Here is an 8,743-nt window from a genome sequence, read left to right as displayed (position 1 = left end):
CTGGTAATTCACTTCAGCTCTGGATTTAAGCACTTTGGATAGACTTGAGGCATACACAGTACAGGTTTGACACCCTCCTCCCACACAAATTCCACCTTCCTGTATTTTATGCCACCAGTGCTTCTGAATTTAGAATAAGCTTGCAACAGATAACACAACTCTGTTTTGTCAGGGCACCCAAATATGTATATATATATATATATATATATATATATATATATATATTCAAATCTTTGAAATGGTTAAAACTAAACCACTAGTGAAACCGTCCATAAAACTGCCACACGTTCAGTTTCCAGGTTGAATATTGTGTCAGCAGGTCCCTACCACACTATTTTTTTTCTTCTCAAAACTGTTCATCACATTCCTTTGAAGTTCATTTCTTAGCCATTTTGTGCACATCACCCCACTTTTTGCAGCCCACCAACTTGCCTTTTCTTTCTCAGTTCCTTCAAAATCCCCACTTCCAAATTCCTTCATATCCCATCACAAGACATTTTTGCGAGCATTCCGGTCATTTCTCCTTATCCTGATCTGAAGGCAAAAAATACAAATGGTGCATCTTCTTCTGATGCAACAAATGATTTTAGGGAAGTGCAATAAGCAACGGTAAATATGTGACCCCGGGGAGGCGTCTGAGCAGGAGCTGCGCACCGCTCCCAGGCGCTCTGCAAACCTTTCATCTGTCACTCTCAAGGCTCTGCTTTGTTTGCGCTAGGAGTTAGGCAGCAGAGTAGCAGTTAGCAGTGCTGGTAAAGGAAACTGAAGGCTGGGTGTAGGAACAGGCCTTCTGTCTGAACACATTTCTTCTTATCTTCCCTCGATGCTTATGCTGCAGTCATGTCTCATCTACTGTGACAGATCATTATCCCTCCTGCGTGTGCAGCACTCCTGCACTGACGGTGTCACTTCACTATTTGTCATCAAACCCACGGGTTCACATGTTTATGCACGTCTCAGCTGTCTTTTGCTTTACTAGTGCTCACTTCATTTAGATTTATATGCCAACTACTAGTAGTAAGGCAATAGTTTTGTTCTTTCCATAATAAGCAATTTACTTCTGGAAGAACTTGATTTTTTAACAGTCATAGAAATATTCATCGAAAGACTCAAAATAGTGTTTCTTTGTCCCGGGATATTTCTGAATAATTTTTCACCTCTTTTTTTTTTTTTTTTCTCGTCTCCAAACCAGTACCATTGATATTTGCACTGATCAGACACACAAGCTAAATTAAACTGTTGCAACCAGCACTTTAAATTCTGTCTCCCATGTGTCTTCTTGGGCTGGGTTAGGAAGCACGGTATTCACACTCCCAGCAGTCTCTTGGAGTTCTTTGTGCTAGATATCAAACCACACTATCATCCTCATAATTCAACCAGTAATTGTAACCATGGGATACTTTATTTTAAAATATGTTGGAGCATGTGTAGTCGCAGTCACCTAGGAGATGCTGAGCGAGTAGGAGTTTAGCCACAGAGAGTTTTGACAAGTTGTGTTTTGCAGGGCGAATCAAATAATCCTGTCTTTAGCTGGGAAGTTGTCCGTGTGACTATGGTAAAATAAAACATTACAAATTATTTCTTCTGAAAATGTGGTTGCTTACAACTGTGCTAACATCTGGCACTTCATAAATAGTAGCAAAAGGAGTTGGGTAGAAGCAGAAAAAGGAAGAACTGTGTAAAGTGAGAAGCAACACACAGTCTGAGGAAATTGTTGAGATCCCAGTTACCTAACAACAGACACAGAAGTGAAATCTATGGCTCTTGTGTATAACAGTGTGAGCTATTGCCATCGGTGCTGTGCCCATAAAAACACGAGTGAATACAAGAGAAAAAAATTGTCTTTTGTATATAGTGTACGTAGATGAGAGAGAGAGAAACAAGCAAACAAGCAGGCATCCTTTAAATAAAATTATAAACTTAAAAAGGTCATGTGAAAAGTGTCCTGCTTTTCCAAACAGAATAAAAATGTGGTGAAAACCAGAACCTTTAGGCTTAGCTCTGTTTGTCAACACAAACACTGCCCTGCAGACAAATCTCTGCCTACTGCCCCCTAATTAAAAGAGCTGTCCTGTAGTTTTCTGAGATGAAAGAGAGAAACAAAGGGAAAGAAAACTACATGGGGAGAGAGGAAACAATAGCGTCTCTGTTTCCTTTATGAAATTTACTGGGAGAACCACAGTTTTACTGCAGAACCACAGGCCTTTTCTATTTACAAAGTCAAAGCCCAGTGAAAAACTTTGGAAGATCCTTGTGCCAGATGCTGTTTCCAATTACCTGCGCTCTGTGTTTTCATAAGTGGAGTTTCTACTGAAACCATAATCAGCCTGAAGTATGTGATGTCCACAATTGCACGCTTGGATCAGCAGGCTCTTTTCCATGTCTCTGGTAGCCCCATCCTGCAGGAAAATACCTTTTTTTCAGTCAAAAGAACATAGCTAAGCTTAAATACTTGGCTTTAATTTTTATGTGGGCCAGCAGCCCATGAGAACACTGGAAAGTGGACGTAAGGGGAAAATGATAATAAGGATTCTTTCTATAACACCTTTTCATGGGTTTTCCCCTCCTCCCAAACAGCTTGCAATAGTGAACATCACAGGCTACTTCTGGGTGCTAAAGTGCCCTGTGTAACAATTACTTGCTGTTTGATAAATTCAGCATCTGCAGAGGATTCCCTGCTTAAAAGACCTCAAAGTTTCCAATTTAGGAAGGAAGGGGAAGCTATATATAGCAGAACTGCAGGAAGCAGCACTGTAGGTTACCAGGCTGTGCCCTTGAAACGGAGCAAAGCGCCCTGCTAACCAGCTTGGATGAGGACAGAGTTGCCCGTGTTGCTGAGGGGAACTGGCCAGGGTTGCCCCATATTTTGTTTTGAAATTTTAAGCCAGAAGTGCTGTGGCAATTAGCAGCTGGCTAGCAGAGCCAGGAACTGAACCAGTGAACTACCCCAACAAAAGTTTTTAAAATCCAGGCATACGGATAGCTAGTGCATTTTAGATATCCTTACACCATCAGATCCTTGCATCTGCACCTGGAAAGACGCTGGCAAAAGTCACCCAGCAAGCAGATTCTTGGGAAGCACAAATCAGCACAGTCCTGCTGACTTTCTGTATTCAGATTTGGAGCCCTTGACAAGACTTATGGAATCTAATAAAAATGCAGACCTTTCCAGGAAACGCGTTTGGCTGTTTCTTTAACCCAAATATTAGGGTGTTTATTTATTTATTTTTTTTATTATTTATTTTGACTGACAGAATTCTAAATTCTCTACAGTCCCTAAAAGGAAGCATTTCAAAGCTCTAACAATATTTTATCATAATAGGACTTCATCTGGAAAAGAATAAAAATGGATGTCCCACCTGTGTGTATTCACACGATGGATTCTGATGAACTGCTCAGTGGTTTTGGCTGTTACAAGTAAGACAAAGACATAATTAGCCCCAAAATCTCAAAAATATAAAGTTTTTTTTTTTTTTAAAAAAGTTCAAATTAGAACATTTGTAACTTTAGTTATATGTAAACTGTGAAATATTGAACTTCTGAATACTGAATACTGAAATATTGGAAGGGGAAGACTGAGAGAAAGAACCCCACTTTCTTTCCACTTCTCTCCAGACTACGTATCCTCCTACAAATATACAAGAGGCGAAGGTAGAGGGATAGGAGCAGTATTACCATTCCCAAACCACCTATTCCCATGTATTAACTCACCTGCTTCCTCCACCACAGACATCTGAACATGAACAGAAAGACAGGCATCCCACTGCCTTTTCTGAGCTCAGCGGGGTCCTGGTTTCAGAGACAAAGGATGCTGCAAAAGGCCACAGATAGGGACCAAAGTAGGAACAGTTTCACTCTACTATTTTTATTTTGTTCAGCTCCACAGGAAGAAAATATTCTGTTCATATGGAGCAAACATAGTAAAAAAAAAAAAAAAAAAAGGAACAATGAAGTAATGTGCTGTGCAGTGTCACCCAATATTCCCATAGTGCTTTACTTAAGCAAAAAAAAATGAATTTATTTCCAACACCTGATGGGATGAATCACCTTCTTCCTCCCCCACACACTTTTCAAAGAAAACTGAAGCTTAAACAGTTTGTACCCAGTAATAAATGAAAGTTTATGGCAGAACAAGAAATAAAACCCATTGCCATATTTCCTATTGTAAGAGCTCTAGAAAAAAAAAAAAAAGAAAAAAAAACACCACATAACTCAGTTGCTCAGTCCTTGCTCATACAGATTTCTGCCTTTTTCTTTTTTAGACTGAAGATGTAGGAGTAAAAAAAAAAAAAAAACTTTAATTGGGAACTGTTTCCCAGGTAATCTGCACCTACGATTTCTTCCTGCTGAAAGTGCTTTTCTTAAGCCTCCTTTCAGTCCTCGCACTCCCTTTCTCCTCCACTGCCATCAGTGTTGGCACAGCCATGCAGGTAGTCCCTGTCCCAACTGGCTGAGCTTATTTGCCTCTTTAGTGGCTTCGGAGAGCTGGTCAACTTCAAGAAAAAATAAAAATAATAATAATAATTGCACATTGCCTCAACCTCTTTGCATTTAAACTGTGCAGGAGAAGGCCTGAGACTGATGAGGAAACCTACAGGATATTCCAGCTGGTTCACATACAGTAGCAACATCAAAAGCAGCCAGTGAAAATACAGATTTTTCATTGCCCCTTCAAAAATAACTTCCTTTAGAAGTTCTCTTTTACCACATGTAATCTGAGCTATTCTTTTGGCTCTCAGGAATCAGAGGCTACCTTGTAATTTGAGTTAGAGGAAGCCTGGAACTCTGCTCTCCCTGGAGATCTGCAAACGAGGAACAACTGAGCTGCTGTTCCTCTCTTGTTCTTGGGAGAGGGAATACACAGCTTCACTCCTTTCGGCTGGCATCAAGCCAGGCAGTCTGGTCAGGAAAGCAGAGGGAGCCAGAAGGGCTTCTGTTCCCTGTGTCCTTCCAGTTGTGGCTTACAACAGGGAGTATCAGGTGAGCAGCCTCTGTTCCTTCCTGTCCGCGATGCCTCTTTCTAGACTGGGATAAAAGCAAGTTCTAGGCACATATACTGATAACTACACCGATATATGCCTACACGCTGACAGCCTGCTTGAAAAGCAGAACCCAGCAGTGCCAGCACGTAGGTTGACCTGAATGTCAGGTTGTGCTCCCTGGCTTCAGTAGCTCCCTGGCTTCAACGCCAGCTGAATGAGGGACAGAGTAATTTGTCTGACTTTTCAACCAGACATTACGTATGATAATTAACACGCATTAACCATCACACCTGCAAACCAGAGTTGGACACAGCCAAAATCTGCATTAAAATAACACTTAGTTAATTGAGGTAGTGCTTAACAAAGAGATATGAATGAATTCAGGTGCTCCTCTCATTTTTCTCCATTAGTATTTTGACACTTCATTTTTATTTTAGTAGAGAGTGATAGAGTACAGTGCCTCCGAGGTATGCTATCAAATCACAAAGCATATTTAAGTTGACTGTGAAGTTGGAGTCGGTGTTTGTTTCCGAAAGATATACAGGAGCACAGAACTAGGAAAGGAAAAAATGTTAAAAGAAAGAAGTGAAACCTTTCTCATTAGTCTGTGGAAGTTCCTGCACAGCACTGCTCCCGTCCAGGGCATCTCCCATGGACATGCATAATTCTGAGAGATTTTCCTAATGGTTTTAATCATATTTTTAAGAAGACTCTCTGCCTGCCTACAATTTCATTGTGATCTAAGAAGAGACAGGCAGTGCTGGCAAAAACTGATTGTCTTATTTCATTTCCTTAAAGTTAATAAACTCTCAATCTCAGCTTTTATTTCTGATTCTAATCAAGATCCAGCATCTTACTTAATTAGAAAAATATGGGAGAGAAGTATAATCCATCACTGCAGATGAGATTAATTTACCCAGGCAAAATGGGTAGAAATCACTACATATTTTCTACCTGCAAACTCTGCAATGATTTTTCACGTGTACAAAGAACTGCAAAGGGAAAAAAAATGTGGGGAGAGAGGGGGTAACCTTATTCTGTAATGCACTAACAAGTTGTCAGTAAATTAAGCCCTGGCCACTGAGACAATGGTTTCCAGAAGGTACGGGAACTAACTTAATCCTGCACCAGTTTGTGCTCCTCAGAGACCTCCCACTCGCTCAGTACTTTAATCCTGCAGTTACTTTTTCTCTGCTAAACCAACACTAACTGCAGTCTGCAGTGAATAACGAACAGGCGAGCTTAACAAAAGGAGTCGAACTCCTGCCTTAAGTCTGCACTGTGACTAATTTAATTGCTTACAGCTTGCTTTCCTTCAGAAGCAAGCAGCTTGGCTTTATTGTACCGTTCTGCCCAGGAGCAGGTGGATTAAGCCTTCCCCACCTGAACTGGAAATGTAGGGCTTTATTAAGGGGAAAAATAGCAAGCTAAGGAAGGAAAGTTCTTCCTGAGAAAAAGAAAAGGAGTTTCATTGGCTTTCAATAGGTAATTTTTCCACAGTCACAGACCCCCACATGGCCTATTGGAATATGCAAGCAGCGACAGAAATCCAAGCAACCTACAAAAAGAAGGGAGAAAAAGAAGAGAGGGGAAAAAGAGAGAAAAAAAGTGGTGGAAGAAAGGAACATGAAACAGAAAGAAAAGAGAAAGAAAAAGCAGAGGAGGGAGGAAGACATCACCTTCAAAGCTCCCCATGTGTGAGCTGCTCCCTTGCTCACGGAGAACTAGCGCCATCAGAGAGCACAGCGATGGAGGGACCAGCAGTAAGGCTGCCAGGCATATATCGCTTCCTTCCTCCTTTCCAAGGGCTTCTTGTCAGCTCAGCTTTCATCCAGAGGATACTCCTTGCTCTCGATCAGCTCCTTTTTCTTCTTTGCTGCCTGAGTAAGCTGTCAAGCAGGTGTCACTGTTGTGTCATGCCTCGCTCCCTTCCCTCGGCAGCGGAGCTCACTCACCGAGTTGCTCCCGGTGATATTTATGAGGTGCAGATGCTCTTCATGCTCATTTCAGAAACAAACCTGCAGGTACTGCCGTATCTGAGTAATAAATGCTGCCTGACCTACTTTTAGCCACTTAGTCATGTTCAGGCTGTGGCTTCTTTCTCTTCTCTTTACAGGTGCCTGGACAACACAACCCCGAACCAGGACCCTGGGTTATTTCTAGGCATGTTCCCAGCAGGAACGAGCACTAATTTGAGTCGTCTTTATCCCCACCCACAGTGTCCATAGGTTGTAAACTCATGTTTGATGATGTTGTTTTGTATGTTTTGATAATTACTTGGTATGTCACGGGAGTTCCCAGGTATACATGTCTCTACCGCTTGCGTAGCCTAGGACCAGAAGCAATTTGTCTTTCCAGCAAGACCTCTCTGCCTTCAGGTGAATACAAGACAACACTGCACGTCTCTGGATGTTTTCATACCAAAGCCTTCGTGATTTTTGAAATCCAAAAATGGACACCAGACATGCTAAAAACATGCATCACACCTGGACACTGACGGTAACAGGGGACGCTCTGCATCCAAATCAGGATGGCTTTCAAACCCAAATTCTTTGTGCCATGACCGGTAGTTTCAGTGATTCAGAACTGGAAAATTAATCCTGTGACATGACACAAGTTGTTGCATCCCACCACATCATTTACCAGTCTGTGGATACAACCAAAGCTAGAGCCTATGGGCTAACCAACCTGAGGAATGCAGGTGCCAAATGTTTAATGAACTGAAGAGTAGCACTTAAGATATAATTTCATTGGCACCACGCTTCCTAATGTCTAGTTCACAGCACAGAGAAAAATGAAAAATGAAATGGTATGGAATTCACGTTGGAATTAAAGGAATTAAAGTTTTTAAAACAAACAAGCAAACGAAGACATTTTCAAATTAGTGATTGCCTGAGTCGTAATCTACCAGCAGCTTCTCCTTTACAATACAGGTCCCTAGTAAATTACATCAGACTAAACTCTGGGGCTGAATGAAACAAGTCTTCTGGCAACCTAAAAAAAAATAAAAATAGAAAAAAAATTGGTTGAGTTATTCCTGGTTTAACCACAGCAAAATTTGGCTGTTATGAAGAAAATGAAAGAAAGCTGCAATAGGTGGAGCTTGCTTGTTGGGGTGGCTAAGGGGGATGGGACGATGGGAATGACACCAGGTCAAACTCCACCTAGACTCTCTATGAATCTTGGAGTTTTCAAACAGGTTGTATGACTTCATTTCAGCAAGCTATTTGATGAGAAAATATGTAGGAGGCAACATACTGAATCCGAGTTGTGTTTGTTTCTGCTTTTACTTACACTGCTGTAAATCTGCTCTAGTAAAAAACCTGATGTGTGACACAACAGAGGAGAGCATGCTGTGAAAACCTACATATAGTGTTCATAAATAAGTAATACAGTTAAACATCCTGGCAGGGAAAAAGAACATAAAAGGAAATAGAAATTAACGGAACTGGAGCTTATGCAAATCTGAACTTAAGAAAGTGCTTTCACCCCAGAATATTCCACATTCGCAATATTCAGGGTATGGCGAAATTAATATATATATATATATATATTTTGCATAGCATTAGAAACATTTCCTGAAGTTTTTTACCTTTGTGATAACCCATATAATTTTGTTGGGTTTACGATAAGAGCAACGATGTTGTTTACTGATCGGATGGATGACAAAGAAACACCAGTTACCCAGAAATCCCTACGGGGGAGCATAAGCTTTTTGTACGTATTTATTTCATTACAGCACAAGTTGGAGTACATAAAAA

At 40.9% G+C, this 8,743-nt stretch overlaps 2 long non-coding RNA genes across 6 annotated transcripts; one reads left to right on the top strand and one right to left on the bottom strand.

Moving 5' to 3' along the window:
- Nucleotides 1–614: 614 nt before the first annotated feature.
- On the bottom strand, nucleotides 615–6,797 carry LOC310896933. Of its 5 annotated transcripts, XR_014581925.1 has the most exons (7): nucleotides 5,139–5,169; nucleotides 4,754–5,020; nucleotides 4,335–4,493; nucleotides 3,712–3,811; nucleotides 3,360–3,408; nucleotides 2,278–2,399; nucleotides 615–1,550 (listed from the first exon to the last, which is right to left on the bottom strand). It is a non-coding gene; the product is annotated as an uncharacterized lncRNA (long non-coding RNA). The 5 variants fall into 5 exon arrangements; XR_014581926.1 differs by lacking the exon at nucleotides 4,335–4,493; XR_014581927.1 differs by lacking the exons at nucleotides 4,754–5,020; nucleotides 5,139–5,169 and adding an exon at nucleotides 4,596–4,742.
- Nucleotides 6,798–6,868: 71 nt separating this feature from the next.
- LOC310896934 lies at nucleotides 6,869–7,679 on the top strand. Its single transcript, XR_014581929.1, has 2 exons — nucleotides 6,869–7,006; nucleotides 7,099–7,679. It is a non-coding gene; the product is annotated as an uncharacterized lncRNA (long non-coding RNA).
- Nucleotides 7,680–8,743: the final 1,064 nt, after the last annotated feature.

This window comes from Anser anser (genome assembly GCF_964211835.1).
Source record: "Anser anser genome assembly, chromosome: 3".
In the NCBI taxonomy this organism is placed as follows: domain Eukaryota; kingdom Metazoa; phylum Chordata; class Aves; order Anseriformes; family Anatidae; genus Anser; species Anser anser.
The sequence above is the reverse complement of the archived record's forward strand: the minus strand, read 5'-3'. Positions and strand labels throughout refer to the sequence as shown.